Consider the following 19,447-nt stretch of genomic DNA (forward strand, 5'->3'; position numbering starts at 1 on the left):
AAAAATGTTCAATTTAAATTTGCATCAATTCTCTTTTTCTTTGCACCAAAGCCATAAAGCTGATTATATATTTTATTCAGTTGGTCCCAATCAGTGTTTTTTTGAAAGTTTAAGGGAACACAGTCTTTTAAATAATAGCCAGTGTTAATAGTTAGTATTTATAGTGTGCTTTCTATGGACCCAGGAACAATACCAGCTATTTTACAACCATTCAGTTCAGTTCAGTTCAGTCGCTCAGTCGCGTCTGACTCTGCGACCCCATGAATCACAGCACGCCAGGCCTCCCTGTCCATCACCAGCTCCCAGAGTTAACTTTACAACCATTATGTCTTTTTAACCTTGAAACATAATCCTACTTTATGGATATGAAGACTGAGGCCCAGGGTATTCAAATGAATTAATTTCTCAAGGTTACCCAATCACAAAATGCAAAATCAGAACTTAACCACAGTTTAGTTGATGTCCTCAAATGCTGTACCACATATGGAATACCTAGTGTACCATTTTATAAAGAAGAATTTAACTACAAATATCTGATCTCTTTCCCTATGCAGTAAAATTCCACTCTAAATGTCTATTCAATTCTTTTCACATATTAAAAACAAGCCCAGAGAATGCACCTATTTAGTTCAGCGATGAGCTCATACATTATTTCATCTTGGCAACCATTTAAAATCAAAAGGTAGCAATGTAAATAACACATTTAAAAGCATACATAACAATGGAAGCAAATAGATATTTATAGAGAATACCATGGCATCATAAGCTTTTCAGAGAACCATCAGAGTGATAAAATCTTTGGTATTATCTCAGTTTAATCCTTAAGATTTTTGGATTATATGTAGATTAGGAAAATGTAGGTACTCATTTTGCATATGTGAACAAACACTGAGGCCCAGAAAGGCTGAGTGCCTTTGTAAGGGTGATTGCATAATTTGTAAGAGTGAAGTCTTCAACTAATATCTCCTGGATTACAGTCCACTACTAGTTAGCTTTGAGAGAACAGGAAGATAAGCCCTCCTCACCCTTTAAAATAACAACCTTTAAAAAAATAAGAAAGAAAGAAACAAGAAAACACTCTTTGCATCCTATCCCCTTTGACTTGCAGAAACCAGGTCCATTCCTGTCAAACCACACCCCTCCAAAACCCGCCCCCAGTTCTCACTCCCCTCACCCACACCAGAATCTCAGGAATTCATTCCTTAAATCACATGTGTGAAGCTTTGGAAAGCTAAATGGTTAGAACACAAAGTGTCCAGTATGGCACATTAATATTTTCAAATTCAAACAGATGTATTTGAAATGTTTATAAATCCAGCTGGCATCTGGCATTTGTTAGGAAAGTAACTCAGCTTTTAAAATGCCTGCCAGCCCTGTGGCAAGTCGAGTTGCACCCACTTAATGAGAAATGTAGCCGTTAGCTTCTCTCCAAGCTAGCCAGACACCACATGCTGCCACGCATCTACCAAAAGAATATTAACAAAGTGCTGACACATCCATGATTTGTGTTCGGATTCAGATTACAAAAGAGAGCTGCAATTCCAGAAAACTGATTGATGACCCTTAAGTCAAAAACAGCTGTTTAGGTGGGTCCCCTGATATCTTGAGGAACTTTTTTTTTTTTCTGTATTATATCCCATCCTTGTATTCTTATGATGTACATAGGATCATAGGATCCTGTTTCAATGCCCCATTGAGAACTGACTTGCAGGTCACACTGTATGGGCTCCAAAATAAATCTCTACATGCTTGAATGTTAAAGCATAAGGCAAGAAATAAAATAGAGATGTAAATAAAAATTACATATGTTTTCTTCCTGCCACTATTGCTTTCTATGTTTTTAATTGTATGGGGTTGTTGTTCAGTTGCTAAGTCTTGTTGGACTCTTTGTGACTCCATGAACTGCAGCACACCAGGCTTCCTTGTCCTTCACCATCTCCTGGAGTATGCTCAAATTCACCTCCATTGAGTTGGCGATGCCATTCAATTCCTTCATCCTACGTCTCCCCCTTCTCCTGCCTTAAACTTCCCCAGCATCAGGGTCTTTTCCAATGAGTTGGCTCTTTGAGTCAGGTGGCCAAAGTAATGGAACTTCAGCTTAAGCATCAGTCCTTCCAATGAATATTTCCTTTAGGATTGTCTGCTTATTTATTTATTGAAGGATAATTGCTTTATAGAATTTTGTTGTTTTCTGTCAAACCTCAACATGAATCAGCCACAGGTATATACCCTTTTGAACCTCCCTCCCATTTCCTTCCCCATCCCACCCCTCTAGGTTGATACAGAGCCCCTGTCTGAGTTTCGCGAGCCATACAGCAAATTCCCATTGGCTAACTATTTTACATATGGTAATGTAAGTGTCCATGTTACTCTTTCCATACATCTCAACCTCTCCTCCCCTCTTCCCAAGTCCATAAGTCTATTCTCTATGTTTGTTTCTCCATTGCTGCCCTGTAAATAAATTCTTCAGTACCATTTTTCTAGTTTGATCTCCTTGCAGTCCAAGGGACTCTAAAGAGTCTTCTCCAGCACTACAATTCAAAAGCATCAGTTCTTTGCTGCTCAGCCTTCTTTATGGTTCAACTCTCACATCTGTACATGACTACTGGAAAAACCACGGTTTTGACTAGACAGACCTTTGTCAGCAAAGGAATGTCTCTGCCTTTTAATATGCTCTCTAGGCTTGTCATCACTTTCCTTCCAAGGAGCAAATGTCTTTTAATTTCATGGCTGCAGTCACTGTCCACAGTGACTTTGAAGCCCCCCAAAATAAAATCTGTCACTGTTTCCACCTTTCCCCCCATCTATTTGCCATTGTTTGGGGGTACAAAATGAATATTCAAGAAAACTAGTCCAGGTTGGTAGAGAACATATGTGTGCTTTAGTTTTTCCCAGTAATGGGATTTCAGTTCATTTGGTGTCTGCTTATTTTGAGATCTCAAACTCTTACCAAGGTGTTTTCAGAACTGGTTAGTACCTTCATATCTCTTACTATCCCCCCAAGACATACACTCTCCAGCAGTTGGGAGCTGTAAATTTTCCTCAGAAGAAGCATGATTTGTCTTTGGAGTTGTACATATGATGAAATAGTCAAGAATTTTTATAGCAGGGATAAGAAGCTAACAAAACACAAAATTCACATTCCCATTTTCAATTATGTTTTTGACACAGCAGAAGCTTCCCAAGAGGCAGAAGTTTAATCTTAATCTGACATGTTTTGACTAATAGCATGAAGTTTGGAGGAAAAACAGAGAAATGAATGTTGAAACTGAGGAAATTCTCTCTCTAAGATTGTATTTGATTTGCTCTCTTCTCTACAGAGATGTCTTAATTATGTGATATTTTGTAAATATCTTGTTCTCAAATTGGTAAGATCAAGAAAATTTTAAATTGAGCAAAAATTTACATTCTCAGAGAATTTTTGAAAAGTCTTTGAAAATGAATATGTCCTCTTTCAAAGTACCCAGCATTTACTTAAAACAGTATTTTGTCTTATTCTAGGTATAAGTACGGTACACAGATGAGACTAGACATTTGTCTAATGCAGAGACAATATAAATAAGTTGCATGAAAATGGCCTCTCTCATTCTTATGCAAAATCAGCAGGTTTTCCAAAAAGACTGTCTTTGTCTGGTAGTCCCAATTCTTTTAACCGCAACCTGGTAGGTAGGATCTGTTCTCATCCTTCCTCACCTGACCACAGAAATTATTTTTGTACTATTATTGTCTATATTTAATTTAGCATTTTGTCATTTACTTGTGGTTCTTACGTTAAGTACATAAATTTTGAACCCCCCAAACTACTGTTAAATACCACATAGATACTGATTTGCTTCACCCTAAAGGAAACCCAAGGGAATATTAGAGATCATGACATTTAATGAATTACGGTTAAATAAAAATTTGCCTTCAAGTTCACAGAGTATAAATGGTTCTTTTAAGTACAGAAGGGTTACTTCTTCCTCCAGTAGGCAGGGAAAGAGGAGAGGAGAGGAGAGGTAGGAGGAAACAGAAAAAATCAGCAAAGGAAGACGTGATAGAGAAAAGGAAAGATCATATGTAAAGCCAGTAGGCCGGGAACTTAATAATTTAACTGTCTTAGTGAGTCTCATTATTAGCATTTGTGCTTTAAAAATGGGGCAACTGAGCTTCTATGAGGTTAAATAACCAGCTGAGCCAGAATTTTATTTCAAAGGCCATACGTGCTCTTGTGAGAACATGAGTCTGACCTTTCCTGAAATGCCTGAAATCAAAAAAGTGACAATATTGCTTTGCCTTTTCATATTGGCAAAGAGTTCATGTAAAGAACAGAAAAGTTTGGTATGAAAAATGGATATCTATTTTTTTTTTTAGATTTTACATATAAATGATACTATATATTTGTCTTTGTCTAGTTTATTTCACTTAGTATGATAATCTCTGGGTCCATCATGTTGCTGCAAATAGCATTATTTCATTTTTTATGGCTGAGTGATATCCCACTCAGTGGGATACCCAATGGATATAAATTACCATTGTATAAACATTCAATTGTATAAATATACATCTTCTCTATTCATTCATCTGTAAATGAACACTTAGGCTGCTTCCATGTCATGGCTATTGTAAATAGTGATGCAATGCACATTGGGGTGCTTGTAACTTTTCAAATTATGGTTTTCTCCAGATATATGCCCAGAAGTGGGATTTCAGGATCATATGGGAGCTCTAGTTTTAGTTTTTAAAGGAACCTTCATACTATTCACCATAGTGGCTGTACCAATTTACACTTCCACCAACAATGTAAGAGGGCTCCCTTTTCTCCACATTCTCTTCGGCGTTTATTGTTTGTAGACTTTTTGATGCTGGACATCCTGACCAGTGTGAGGTGATACCTCTGAATTTACATATAAAACAGAAATAGACCGACAGACATAGAAAGCAAACTTGGTTGTCAAAAGTGGAAAGGGCATGGGAGGGATAAATTACGAGTTGGGGATTTACACATACATGCTACTATGTATAAAATAGATAACCAACAAGGACATATTGTATAGCACAGAAAACTATATTCAATATTTTGTAATACCCTGAGAGTGAAAAAATTGGCTTAAAGCTCAGAAAACTAAGATCATGGCATCTGGTCCCATCACTTCATGGGAAATAGATGGGGAAACAGTGGAAACAGTGTCAGACTTTATTTTTGGGGGCTCAAAATCACTGCGGATGCTGATTGCAGGCATGAAATTAAAAGACGCTTACTCCTTGGAAGGAAAGTTATGATCAACCTAGATAGCATATTAAAAAGCAGAGACATTACTTTGCCAACCAAGGTCCGTCTAGTCAAGGCTATGGTTTTTCCTGTGGTCATGTATGGATGTGAGCGTTGGACTGTGAAGAAAGCTGAGATCACTGAAGAATTGATGCTTTTGAACTGTGGTGTTGGAGAAGACTCTTGAGAGTCCCTTGGACTGCAAGGAGATCCAACCAGTCCATTCTAAAGGAGATCAGTCCTGGGTGTTCATTGGAAAGACTGATGCTAAAGCTGAAACTCCAATACTTTGGCCACCTCATGCGAAGAGTTGACTCACTGGAAAAGACTCTGATGCTGGGAGGGATTGGGGGTGGGAGGAGAAGGGGTCGACAGAGAACGAGATGGCTGGATGGCATCACCGACTCTGTAACATGAGTTTGAGTAAACTCCGGGAGTTGGTGATGGACAGGGAGGCCTGGTGTGCTGTGATTCATGGGGTCTCAAAGAGTCAGACACTACTGAGCTACTGAACTGACTGACTGACTGATAAAAGAAGAGAACCCGATAAAGAATAGACATATGTTTATTTAACTGAATCTCTTGGCTGAACAACTGAAACTAATACAACACTGCAAATCAACTGTACCTCACAGGGAGCTCAGCTTGGTGCTCTGTGATGACCTAGAGGTATGGGATGGAGGTTGGTGGGAGGGTTGTCCACAAGGGAGGAGATATATTTACGCACATAGCTAATGCACTTCCTTGTAGAGAAGAAACTAACACAACACTATAAAGCAACGATAGTCCAATTTAAAAAAAATAGAAAAGGATAAAAAAGTCCTGAAAAAAATAGGGGAAACTCTTCCTTTTTGGGACTTGCCCATGTGCGTCTCTAGGAGTTCTTTATAGTGTTTGTCCTTATGCTTCCTTTGTTCAAACTCCTTGGCTCAGAAATAAATCTCCTGTAATTTTTCTTATTACTGACCGATTTTAATATTCTGTCCCCATATATTCTACCTTCTCTAGCACTCCAGAATCCTTTGTGATCTGAGTTTAACAGAGTAAAGTTTTGCTCCTTTTCTCTACAAAACTTCAATTCTCATTATTCCATTTCTCTCCTTTCTCCATTTACCACCTGCCTAGACAAAAACAAAGGAAACCCCAAGGAAGATTTTTTTCCTACATATCTCATGGTATCATTTCTAAAACTGTTGACACATGATACATTTTAATCTATCAACCATATCTTTTCCAAGTATACATAAGTGAATTTTAGTAGTAGTAACTTGTTTGGGTTTCCCTTACAAAAGCCAGACTTCGTTTATTCAGCAATATCTACCTATTATATGCTAGGTAGTATTTTAAGTACTATAGATTTAACAGTAAAAGAACTGAGAGAGATCCTCCTCTATTAAACAAAGCGAACAACAACAAAAGCTCTAAATATTACAACAAGTCATAGTAATGGAATCTCTTATAGTCTACCAAGATGACATGATTTTGCTATACTCATGAATCCTGAGGAATTAATAGTTTATGCCTACAACTGAAAAATCATGTATGTCCCTTGAAGTGCATTCCTCTTGTAGCTGCAAGTGAAAAACTAGAAGCAGTGGAATACATATTTAACCAGAGTAAAAATGATAGATCTTTCACTTACTTTTAACATAAACTAAGGCACTTGATATAGGGGATAGAATGCACAGTCTAGAGTGGAGAGTATTCAGAAGGCTTACTAAGATGCTTTTGAAATTTTATACTAAAACTGTCTACTTATGAGAGTTATTTATTTGAACTTGGATGAACAATAAACCAAGAGTTTGCTTTCCTCATCTTTAAAAAGACAACTTTGGAACAGATTATAATAACTTAAATTATAAATTATTTCACTAATTACAGAGCATCTTCACATTCATTCAGTTCAGTTCAGTTGCGCAGTCATGTCTGACTCTTTGAGACCCATAGACTGCAGCATGCCAGGCCTTCCTGTCCATTAACAACTCCCAGAGTTTACACCAACTCATGTCCATTGAGTTTATGATGCCATCCAACCATCTCGTTCTCTGTCGTCCCCTTCCCCTCCTACCTTCAATCTTTCCCAGCATCAGGAACTTTTCAAATGAGTCAGTTCTTCACATCAGGTGGCCAAAATATTGGAGTTTCAGCTTCAACATCAGTCCTTTCAATGAATATTCAGGACTGATTTCCTTTAGGATGGACTGGTTGGATCTTCTTGCAGTTCGAGGGATTCTCAAGAGTCTTTTCCAATGCCACAGTTCAGAAACATCAATTCTTCGGTGTTCAGCTTTCTTTATAGTCCTACTCTCACATCCATGCATGACTACTGGAAAAACTATAGCCTTGACTAGAAAGATCTTTGTGGGCAAAGCAATGTCTCTGCTTTTTAATATGCCATCTAGGTTGGTCATAACTTTTCTTCTAAGCATGGCATTCATTACCTTCTCACATTTCCACAATAAAGTGTGATGTTAGAAAAACAGAAGCTGAATTTCCATTGTATATATGCAGAAAATGAAACTCAAAAAATACACTAAAGGTCACATTGGTAGGAACTGGTGAAACCAGAACCCAAATCCATATTTTCTGACTCCTCATCCACTACTTTCACTTTTCACTACTAATTTATCTAGAAGCTACAAAACATGTGAATTTTTAGATTTTATATGGTCAGCATATTCTAGAAACACACTTTTTTTAAACTTAAAAATCAAGTAAACATTTATCAAACAAAAGACTCTTAATCATCCTAATTGTCACATATTTTCACGCTTGTATGAGGACCATCAAAAATTACAATTGGAGGAACCCCAATTTAGAAAGACTTTGAGGAGTACTTCGGGGAGTAATTTATGTGAAGAGGTGAAGGGACAGGGAATGATGGAGGTCAAAAGCAACCTTTCCTACTCACAAACATTGCAGATAACACAGTGAAAGACAGAAAGGGAATTCATCAAATACATGTCAAAATTTGGATCTCATTCTATAACAAACTTCTTAATGGCTTTGAAACCTAAACTATTGATATAGTTTTCCCTTTTTATAATAGATCATTTAATTGCCCACTTGCAATCGCTAATTCTACTCCTGGTAGCTCAGCTGGCAAAGAATCCACCTGCAATGCAGGATTCATTCCTGGGTCAGGAAGATCCCTGGAGAAGAGATAGGCTACCCACTCCAGTATTCTTGGGCTTCCCTGGTGGCTCAGATGGTAAAGAATCTGCCTGCAATGTGGGAGACTTGGGTTCAAGCCCTGGGTTGGGAAGATCTCCTGGAGAAGGGATAGGCTACCCATGCCATATTTCTGGCCTGAAGAATTCCATGGACAGAGGTCTTGAAGGGCTACAGTCCATGGGGTCACAAAGATTCGGACATGACTGAGTGATTTTCACCTCATTACACTACTGTTCTAGCAAGGTAGCAAGGTAGATATTGGAGTTAGAAGCTTTAGGGAAAGCACTGTCTGGGGCATACCTTTGGGAATTCTACAGTTGTTTAGTTAGCTCTTTTTGCTGTCTGACAAGATCTTTCAAAACCAAGAAAGGAGTATCTCAAGATAGTAACAAATAGTAACTCTCTGTTGATTAGCAGATTTGGCTTCTGTGGAGGTTAAGTTCTGGACTAAGTATCTCCTGCCTACACCATATATTCGTTTTACCAAAAAGGAAAAAAAAAAGTAAGATTTCCAACTACCTGTCACTTGAACCACAGAAGTTTTCCTACTTACAAAGGAAGTGATACTTATTTTAACAGGAAACTCTATGCATCTCCAAAACTGGATCTCAGTTTATAGAGTTCTGGGCAAACTGTCTCACCTTGCAACATCCTACCATTCATCATTGCCACTGTCGATGGTCACACATTAATTCTTGGACTTGCATTCATTGGATATATAATCTCTTATATTGGTGGCATCAAAGATTTCTTTTATTGTTTTATCATTTCTGTAGAACTGTAAGACTTTCACTCAAAATAGACATTGACCTCTTACTTATTGGTCAGTCCAACTACATGAAGCAGTTCTGGCTGCTATCCTCTTCATATTGATCCAAGCCCACATAGCCCATCTAAACCAATGACTGCTGCTCCATGTCACACTAAGAGAGTGTGGGATGGAATATTTTCTAAGGTTGGCAATAATACTAAGTTTTAGAGTCTCCAGGTGAACTTCAAAGTCGAAGACCTTATAATCAGTATCTTTTTTTCAACCCCTGCCAGCCTCCAAACAATTCCACCCTCTAAGACCCTATCACTCTCTTCAACTACATGGCTCAGGCCTTCACAAAACATAAGGAAGTAGTATGATTTCCAACATCTATTGCTTTCTGCCCTGAAATATTTCTGAGAATATTTATTTTGTTTATTCCAGAAAATAAAAAGCAGAGGGTGGAGAAAGAAATTAGAGACAACAGGACAAATACAAATGTATAATGTTATGTAATATCCTACCACACAAGCCAAGAGAAGACAATGAAATCAATCACCAATTATATTTTTTATTTTGATCACCTCCTCTTTACCCTGTTAGTGAGGGAAGGATCCCTGCCCTAGGGTTATGAAAGGACTAAACACAATATCTGACATGAGACCGATGGGACAGACAGAAGTTCATATACTTAAAGCACAAGAGAAGACGTAATGTTCCAAGCGGGATGACATGGAGGGCTGCGCTCAGGAACTGAGTGAACAAGCAAGATCTGTGGGAGGCGAACTTTCTAGTAACAAAAGAATGGAGTAAACTCTGCCCATGAGGCAAAGATGTGATTGGCTCGTTTGAATAATTTGACACCCTGGCAGGGAGAGGCTTAATGCAATAGAGCTGGTGTCTCACAAGAAGAGGAAGAGAAAATGGAGCACTCTTTCTCCCTCACCGTCTCTTTTCCTTTCTCCTAGCTTGCCCCCCAAACATTTGCACAAGGGAAAGGCCATTGCGAGGATACAGTAGGAAGCTAACCAGCTACAGACCAAGAAGAGTGGTGACTTATTTACAAAACGGAAACAGATTCACAGACTTAGAGAACAGGAACTATGGTTACCGGGGGGGGGGGGGATTGTGGGGGGGAAGGGGGGAGGATAGATTGGGTATTGGGGATTGACATGTACACATTGCTATACTTAAAATAGATAACCAGCAAGGTCCAACAAGGGGATGCTGCTCATATTCCATAATAACCTCAATGGGATAAGAATTTGAAAAAGAACAGATAATTTGTATATGCATAACTGAATCATAACTGTACACCTAAAACCAAGGTGACATTGTTAATCAACTATACTCAAGATAAAACGATTTAAAAAAAACTTTCCATTAGGTTTAGAAGAGGAGTCTGTTTATAAGGAGATATGCCCATTGGAGACAAAGCTTTTATCTCTTTCAGATATAGTGCAATGTAGGAGAGACAACAAAGCTATTTGCTTCAATAAGCCTCACAGCTATGCCAACACTTTGCCTAATCTACCCAGGAGGTACTATTTTTCAAGTATTACTCAGTCAAAAAAAAACAAAAACAAAACACTGGCTCCTCTTCCTGCTTCTGTGTTATGTGAAGAAACAAGACTGTCAGGAAGTTCAAACACTACATAAAAAAGGGCCAGAACCATAGGCTTTTGATATAGCTAAGGACACGATCCACTAAAGCTTATCTAAGTGTGGTAACCATTTGGACTCAAAGTAGGGAGTCAGAAATATTTCTCAATTTTGCCTATTTATAAGTCTGAAGCTGATCAGTTCTATGAAGACCTAGAAGACCTCCTAGAAATAACACCAAGAAAGAGGTTCTATTCATCATTGGGGATTGGAAAGTGAAAGTAGGAAGACAAGAGATACCTGGAGTAACAGGCAAGTTTGGCCTTGGAGAACAGAATGAAGCAGGGCAAAGGCTAAATGAATTCTGCCAAGAGATTGCACTGGTCATAACAAATACCCTTTTTCAACAACACAAGAGACAACTTTACACATGATGGACAATACCGAAGTCAAAAGGATTACAGTCTTTGCAGCCAAAGATGGAGAGGCTGTATACTGTCAGCAAAAACAAGACCTGGAGCTGACTGTGGCTCAGATGATCAGCATCTCATAGCAAAATTCAGGCTTAAACTAAGAAATCAGAGAGAACCACTAGGTCAGCCAGGTATGACTTACATCAAATCCCCTATGAATATGCAGTGGAAGTGACAAATAGATTCAAGAGATTAGATCTAGTAAACAGTGTGCCTGAGGAACTATGGATGGAGGTTCATAATATTGTACAGGAGGCACCAAACAAAACCATCCCAAAGAAAAAGAAAAGCAAGAAGGCAAAGTGGTTGTCTGAGGAGGCTTTACGAATAGCTAAAGAAAGAAGAGAAAGGAAAGCAAGGGAGAAAGGAAAAGGTACATCCAACTAGACACAGATTTCTGAAAAACAGCACAGAGAGACAAAAAGGCCTTCTTCAATGAACAGTGCATAAAACTAGAAGAAAACAACAGAAGGGGAAAGACGAGAGATCTCTTCAGGAAAACTGGAAACATCAAGGGAACATTGTGCCCAAAGATGTGCACAATAAAGGACAGAAACAGTTGAGACCTAGCAGACACTGAAGAGATCAAGGAGAGGTGGAAAGAATACATGGAAGAACCGCACAAGAAAGATCTTAATGAACCAGACTTCCACCTTGGTGTGGCCAGTCACCCAGAGCCAGACATTCTGGAGTGTGAAGTCAAGTGGGCCTTAGGAAGCACTGCTGTTAATAAAGCTAGTGGATGTGATGGAATTCCAGGAGAGCTATTCAAAACCCTAAAGGATGATGCCATCAAGGTGTTTCAGTAAATATGTCAGCAAATCTGGAAGACCCAGTGGCCACAGGACTGGGAAAGGTCAATCCTCATCCCAATTCCCAAGAAGGAGAGTACTAAAGAATGTTCCAACCATTGAATAATTGCATTAGTCTCCCAAGCTAGTAAGGTCATGCTTAAAATCTTGCATGCCCGGCTTCAGCATTATGCAATCCAAGAACTTCCAGATGTCCAAGCTGGGCTTAGAAAAGGCAGAGGAACCAGTGATCAAATTGCCAATATTTGCTGGATCGTAGAGAAAGCAAGGGAATTCTAGAAACTCATCGAACTGTTTCATCAACTACACTAAAGCCTTTGACTTTGTGGCTCATAACAAACTGTAGAAAGCTCTCAAAGAGATGGGACTACCAGAATATCTTACCTGTCTCCTGACAAACCTGTATGCAGGTCAAGAAGCTACAGTTAGAACCCATGTAGAATGACTAATGGTTCAAGATTGGAAAAGGAGTATGACAAAACTGTCTGCTGTCACTCTGTTTGTTTAATCTATATATGCTGAGTACATCATGAGAAATGCAGGGCTGGATGAGTTACAAGCTGGAATCAAGATAGGTGGGAGAAACATCAACAACCTCAAGTATGCCGATGAAACTTTCTAATGGCAGAAAGTGAAGAGGAACTAAAGAGCCTCTTGATGAGGGTGAAGGAGGAGAGTGAAAGTGTCAGCTTAAAACTAAATATTAAAAAAAACTAAGATCATGGCATCTGACCCCATTACTTCAAATAGAGGGGGAAAAGGTGGAAGTAGTGACAGATTTCCTCTTCTTGGGCTCTAAAATCACTGAGGATGGTGACTGCAGCCATGAAATTAGAATATGATTGCTTCTTGGAAGGAAAGCTATGAAAAACCTAGATAGTGTGTTGAAAAGCAGAGACAGTCAAAGAAGGCTATGGTCTTCCCAGTGGTCACCTAATATTGTGAGAGCTAGACTGTAAAGAAGGCAGAGTGCCAAAGAATTGATTCCTTCAAACTGTGGTGCTGGAGAAGACTCCTGAAAGTCTCTTGGACAGCAAGGAGATCAAACCAATCAATCTTAAGGGAAATCAACTCTGAATACTCATTGAAAAGACTGATGTTGAAGCTGAAACTCCAGTATTTAGGTCATCTGATGTGAACAGCTGACTGATTGGAAAAGTCCCAGATGATGGCAAAGGTTGAGGGCAGAAGAAGAAGAGCACGTCAGAGGATAAAATGGCTGGATGGCATCAATGATGCAATGGACATGAACTTGGGAAAACTTTGGGAGATGGTGAGGGACAGGGAGGCCTGGCATACTGCAGTCCATGGGGTTGCAAGGAGTCGGACATGACTGGGCACCTGAACTACAACAGCAATGAATCCCTGGAGAAGGGAATGACTATCTACTCCAATATTCTTGCCTGGAGAATTCCATGGAGAGAGGAGCCTGGCGGGTTATAGTCCATGAGGTCCCAAAGAGTTGGACAGGACTGCGTGACTAACACACATGAATTACAGGAATGTTTGCCCTCATTGAAGAATGGAAATTCATTACTACATCTTGACTGGAGAAGAGGTAGATATAAGACATATCCCAGGCAGGATTTAGAATCAGGCAGACAACAAATATTTATTAAGTGCTTATTAGATACTAGGTAACCCATGGGCAGTATTTATCCTTGGCATCCTTCCATTTTTTAAAAATGTTCTCATTCTCTATAATGTAACTTGAAATGCCCAGTGCTTCCTTGTTGACCCAAGGATCCCCTGAATCTCCTATTATTTCACTTCTCTGATGATTATTTTAATTGTAACAAAGAATTCCATAAAATCAGCATATTGAAACATGACCCTCTTTAACAACAAACCTGGGGAAATGGATTTTCAAAAATATTAATAAAGTAAAAGTAGAAAGAATGGATACATGTAAAACACAATTGATTAAAAAAATACTGAGTCTTAGTAGTCAAAATAGATAAAGTTTTTATACAAACCCATGTGTGCACACAAACAGACATACACATACACACCATGTTAAAAGTCTGGACTATCTGAATAGATACTAAAATAAGTAAAAACTAAAAACAAGGCAACAATGTTATGCTGGTATTTCATTTTTCACCCTATTAGCAAAGTTTTATTTCTTGCTTTTGTCTGTTTTTTTAGAGTATTCAATGTAGTAGTTACGATAAACATGAATTCTGACACATTGCTTGAGAATGTACATATTGACATGATTCTTCTGAGAAATAGAAGCCACATGACAGTTGGCTTAAAACAAACATAATTGTTGCAATAATAACATTTTTGAGACTGTATTTTAGGTAATAATCAGAAATTTAAAGATTATATACAAAAATATTTCAGTATCTAATTTCCGATTACACTGATTAAAAAAAAAAACAATAATAGCAAATTGAAATGAATGACATGATCCAAAAGTGAGGAAATGGCATGTGTAAGCCTATTCTGCACATATTTTAATAACTATTAATTTAAAAGTTTATTAACAGTTTTAAAAACTGTACTTAAAATGCTATCGCAGCTCTTAATATCTCAAGATCTTGAGTGGTCTAAAAAGATATACTTTAAAATCTTGGTATCAGTTGCCCTCTAGGGTTATGGGAATTTTTTCTGCTTCTTAATACTTTTTAAATCTCCCAAGTTGACAATTCCCTCCAAAAAATCTGTTCTTTGTACCAACTCCCACTTTTCTACTTGGCAGTACCTTCCTCCAAGGCAATAGACAATAATTTATAGTCAACATCGCCAGCACCACCTCTTATGGGCAATAAATTAACTGCCCAACTTAAATATTTGGAAAACACTCGGTTGAAGCTTCTAGTGTCTCCTCTTTTCTCTTTTACATTTCACAACCTTTTCTTATAGACTAATGCAAAAACTTATCTCAACACCCAGTTTTACTTTTTCTTTCAAATGACTTTAAAATGCCTTTTTATTAGTACTTTTCAATTATTAATACTGTCATTGTGGTTATTATAAAATTAAGAAATATACATACACATACATACACTTTATATATATATATACACACACACACATACACACACACATACATATATATAAAGAGCTCTTAAAATATAAAAATACAAGCAGAGATATAAGGAGAGAGGCAAAGAATTTTATAGGAAATTTATAATTAAACAAATACACATATATACAGATATATCCATACATCCATCCAGAGGTCCATGAACATTTATAAAGTAAAATGTTTTTCCTTATAAATTCTACAAGAAATCTAGGTTAAAAGCAAATGGTATTTTTTCTACCCACTGACAAAACTGGAAGAAAAAAAGCTAGTAGTAAAATAGGTTGTGATCATGAAATCAGTGTTTCCCCATCAGACTTGAGTAAATTCCTCTATTTAGATTGGTTTATCCGTGGCCACACCTGGACACAGGGAAGAGATCTTGGTAAAAAGGAAAATATAGAAAAAATCCAATTTTCTGAAATAAGTGAGTTGTTTTTCATGGAAAAATTATGGTTGAAAAGTTTGTTGACACTAAACAAAAATATGTAACTTCTCAGCACTAGCTTTTAGGTCTTTCTACTTGAGAATTAGTATTAAAGTTTACACAGTTTGGAAACAATGGAAATTGAAAACTCTAAGTTGATGTCTTTAAAGACTGAATAAGTATTTCTTGGTGAAAATATTCTCCCAGTTTTAAGTATTCATGTGAGTATATGTTTTATGTTTATATTCAGAGATGATAAAATACACTTTTTATATTGTTTTTAAAAAGTGCAAAAGACTGTATAAGAGAAATCTATGCCCATGAACATTGAGAGACAAAAAAGAGCAACTCAGTTGTAATAAAGGAAAACAATTTCAATGCTAATCAAAACATTAACTGATTAATGCTAATCAATGATGGCTCAGGTGGTAAAGAATCTGCCTGCAATGTAGGAGACCTGGTTCAACCTCTGAATGAGGAGGATCCCTTGGAGAAGGAAAGGGCAACCCACTCCAATATTCTTGCCTGGAGAATCCCATGGACAGGTACAACAGAGAGTATGCCATGTGTTTCCCAAAGAACTTTATTTTCATTCTGGGCACAGAAAAATACTGTATTTTTCAGTCTTTATGCCATTTAGGAGGGACATGTAACTAAGTTCCGTCTAAAATGTGGGGAAAATTGTGTACATTCATTTCAGTAATGGTTCTAAATCCTTCCTTTTTGTCCTTGCCGTCATGTTTTCTTTCCCTCTCTCTTTCTCTCTCTTCCTCTTCTCTGTCTTGGCCTTTCTATTTTCTTTCTCTGGCTCTCTCTCAAGCACATCCACACACATTTACAATGGTGACTACTGTTCAGTGGTAGTAATGGAATAAGATAGGATGCCAAAGCATAAATTTTGATTTAATAAAAATGCTTTTTTTCAAAAATGGGAAGTGGATATGTGGGCATTTTTCTCTCTCTCATCTTATCTTACATACATTTTATTTAAAAAATTTATTTACTTAGTATTTCATACTTTTAGAGAAGAATAATTGAAAAACTGTCCAATTATTGCAAAATGGGAAAAAAATAGTTTCCAGTTAGTAATTTCTCCAAAAGAATTTGGCAATAAGAAAAATCACCAGGCAGACATTCTGAAGAACTCTACTATGAAGCCAATAGAAATTGCAACAGAATTATTTTGGAAAAACAAAAACATATTAATCAAGTCAATTGAAATAATTAATTTCATTTATAATTTGTCCCAAATTGAGGAATCTACAATCATCTGCTTAACTGAGATATAGTTCTCAAATGGAGAAATGTAAGCAGGAGTTCACTGAGTTTGAAGTTTCTTATAAAACTTATTTGGCAGGAGATGATTGGAGTATACTTTTCCTTAGAAATTTTAAGAATAATAAAATAGTAGCAGATAGAATAATAAAATAATAAAATGAGCACTTAGAATTTCTAGATGAAGATTTTCAATATTTGCTACATACTGGAATCACCTAGGCAGTTATATAAAAAATTCCAAAGCTCAAGCTGCATCAAAGACATATTAAATCAGAACATCTCGGGGTGGGACCTAGGCATTAGTGCTTTTAAAAATCACCAGATGATTCCACTCTTCAAAAAACTTTAACTCCATCTTTTCACAGCTGTGAAGAAAGCTGATCGCTGAAGAATCGATGCTTTTGAACTATGGTGTTGGAGAAGACTCTTGAGAGTCCCTTATACTGCAAGGAGATCCAACCAGTCCATTCTAAAGGAGATCAATCCTGGATGTTCATTGGAGGGACTGATGCTGAAGCTGAAACTGCAATACTTTGGCCACCTCATGCGACGAGTTGACTCACTGGAAAAGACTCTGATGCTGGGAAAGGTTGGGGGCGGGAGGAGAAGGGGACGACGGAGAATGAGATGGCTGGATGGCATCACCGACTCTGTTGACATGAATTTGAGTGTACTCAGGGAGTTGGTGATGGACAGGGAGGACTGGCGTGCTGTGATTCATGGGGTCGCGGAGAGTCGGACACGACTGAGCGACTGAACTGAACTGAACTGAACTTTCACAGATGAAGAGTCTGAGGGTGCAAGAACGAACTGCCTTGGGTGAGGTCACATTTCTTTCTTGTTCTCTGTCTCATTCAGTCTTCTCTCTTCCTTTTTTAAAACACGTTGTTGCTTTCCCTGTGTTTTAAACAGTTATTTATACCACTTCAGTTTCTCTTGGCCTCACCTGTCTCTTATTCTGGCCACCTGGCCTCATGCCAGTGCAATCTGATGATACCCTGCCTCACATCATTGACCTTCTTTCTGCCTAAGGGCGTGTTAATAACACAGTAGTAAACAGCTTACAAAAGCTCTTGATGTTCAAATATGTGCAGTCTTAAAATGCTGAAAAGTTATTATCCCATGGGATAAACCTATGACTACTGGGGAATGTAAACTGATGGATTTGCTTTTCATTTTTATTCCCTTGAGATAATCTTGAGATGCATTTCAAATGTGCCCTTAAGCAAATGTGGGAGTTCCAACAACTAGTCACTTGTGGCAGTGATCAACTTCATAATGAACTTTTGCTCTGCTTTTCCTCCTTCCCTCGTGACCCAGGCTTTTCTTCATCTCCTTGAGTCTCACTCCTTAATAAAACATTAGGTGTTAAGCCTTTGGTTGAAGTTCTACTTTCTAAAGAATCTACATGAAGACATTACCTTTCTTCTGTTATCTAATCTTAATTTCATGATCAATGTCCAGTTTTCATGGTCTAGAGGCTTTAATGCTTTAATGATCTCATCACTGTTATCATTAAAACATCAGTATCACCACATCATCAATCTATGCTCTTCATGTATTTGTTCTTCTCAAAAGTCTCAGCAGAGCCAGTTGAGTGCAGTGTATTTGGTGCTCTGACATCTTCCATACTCCTTCTCTGAAGAATGTAGAGAGTAGACAAATGGCAATGGAAAGTAAAAAGTACCCAGAAAAAATAGGACATCACAGAGAAAAACAAACAGATTAAAAGATGGAATGAGACTGAGATGGAGAACGGGACAAAGAAAAACTTAGAATGAGAGAAAGAGTGGTTTTCTCACTATCCAAACTACTCTCAAAACATTTATTCTCCCCATGTTAGTTCTACTGTCATCAGTGTATCAAGTCATCGTCTTTATCTCTCTCTCTAGTAACTATATTGACAAACCAGGTACTTACTCATTCCATACCGGTCCAGCATTAATTACATGCATATGATATTCTAAAAACCCACAAAGTCACTATATTGATGAGACTAGAAATAAGCAATTATTCAATTTCTACCTAGTTCTCAAGATAAGAGTCTGGAAACTATGATTAACTACATCTGACTGACAGATAAAAATGGGGGCTTCCCTGGCAGTCCAGGGACTTCCCTGGTGGTCAAGTGGTTAAAACTTTGCCTTCCAACACAGGAGGTGTGGTGGGAGAGCTAAGATCCCACATATCTCACCACCAAAAAAAAAAAAAAAGAACGCAACCAAACAACAGATGCAATATTGTAACAAACTCAATAAAGACTTTTAAAATGATCCTAATTTTAAAAAAATCTTTCAAAAGGGATAGAGTGGTCTACTATTCCAGAGTGTCATAACAATATCAGCACTATATCCTTATAGGCTCCTACTCCAGGATATAGCCACACCTCCACCAGACTCACCAGTCATCATAAAACATACCATCTTTTTCATTGACTTTTTTCTAGAACTTGATAGAGCCTCTATTTTCTCAATCATCTTTCCCCAGATTCCCATTTCATGTATACAGCATATTAAAAGTAAGTCTTGAATTTAAAAAAAAAAAGACACATGTATAAGCACTCCGAAGTACAGAAATGAATTTCAAATAATGCAGATGTAAAACTGGCCCATAACCACAGGGCAATAATCAATAGCATTTATATG

General features: G+C 37.7%; 1 long non-coding RNA gene across 2 annotated transcripts in view; it reads left to right on the forward strand.

Moving 5' to 3' along the window:
- Positions 1–19,237, forward strand: part of LOC148774975 (uncharacterized) — a 30,345-nt gene extending 11,108 nt beyond the window's left edge. For both annotated transcript variants that reach the window (XR_016035199.1, XR_016035200.1), the window contains one exon: positions 17,168–19,237. This is a non-coding gene — a long non-coding RNA (uncharacterized LOC148774975). The remainder of the gene's footprint in view (positions 1–17,167) is intronic.
- Positions 19,238–19,447: the final 210 nt, after the last annotated feature.

This window comes from Moschus berezovskii, chromosome 18, assembly GCF_049115385.1.
Source record: "Moschus berezovskii isolate FMDL1 chromosome 18, NW_MosBer_1.0, whole genome shotgun sequence".
Taxonomy (NCBI): domain Eukaryota; kingdom Metazoa; phylum Chordata; class Mammalia; order Artiodactyla; family Moschidae; genus Moschus; species Moschus berezovskii.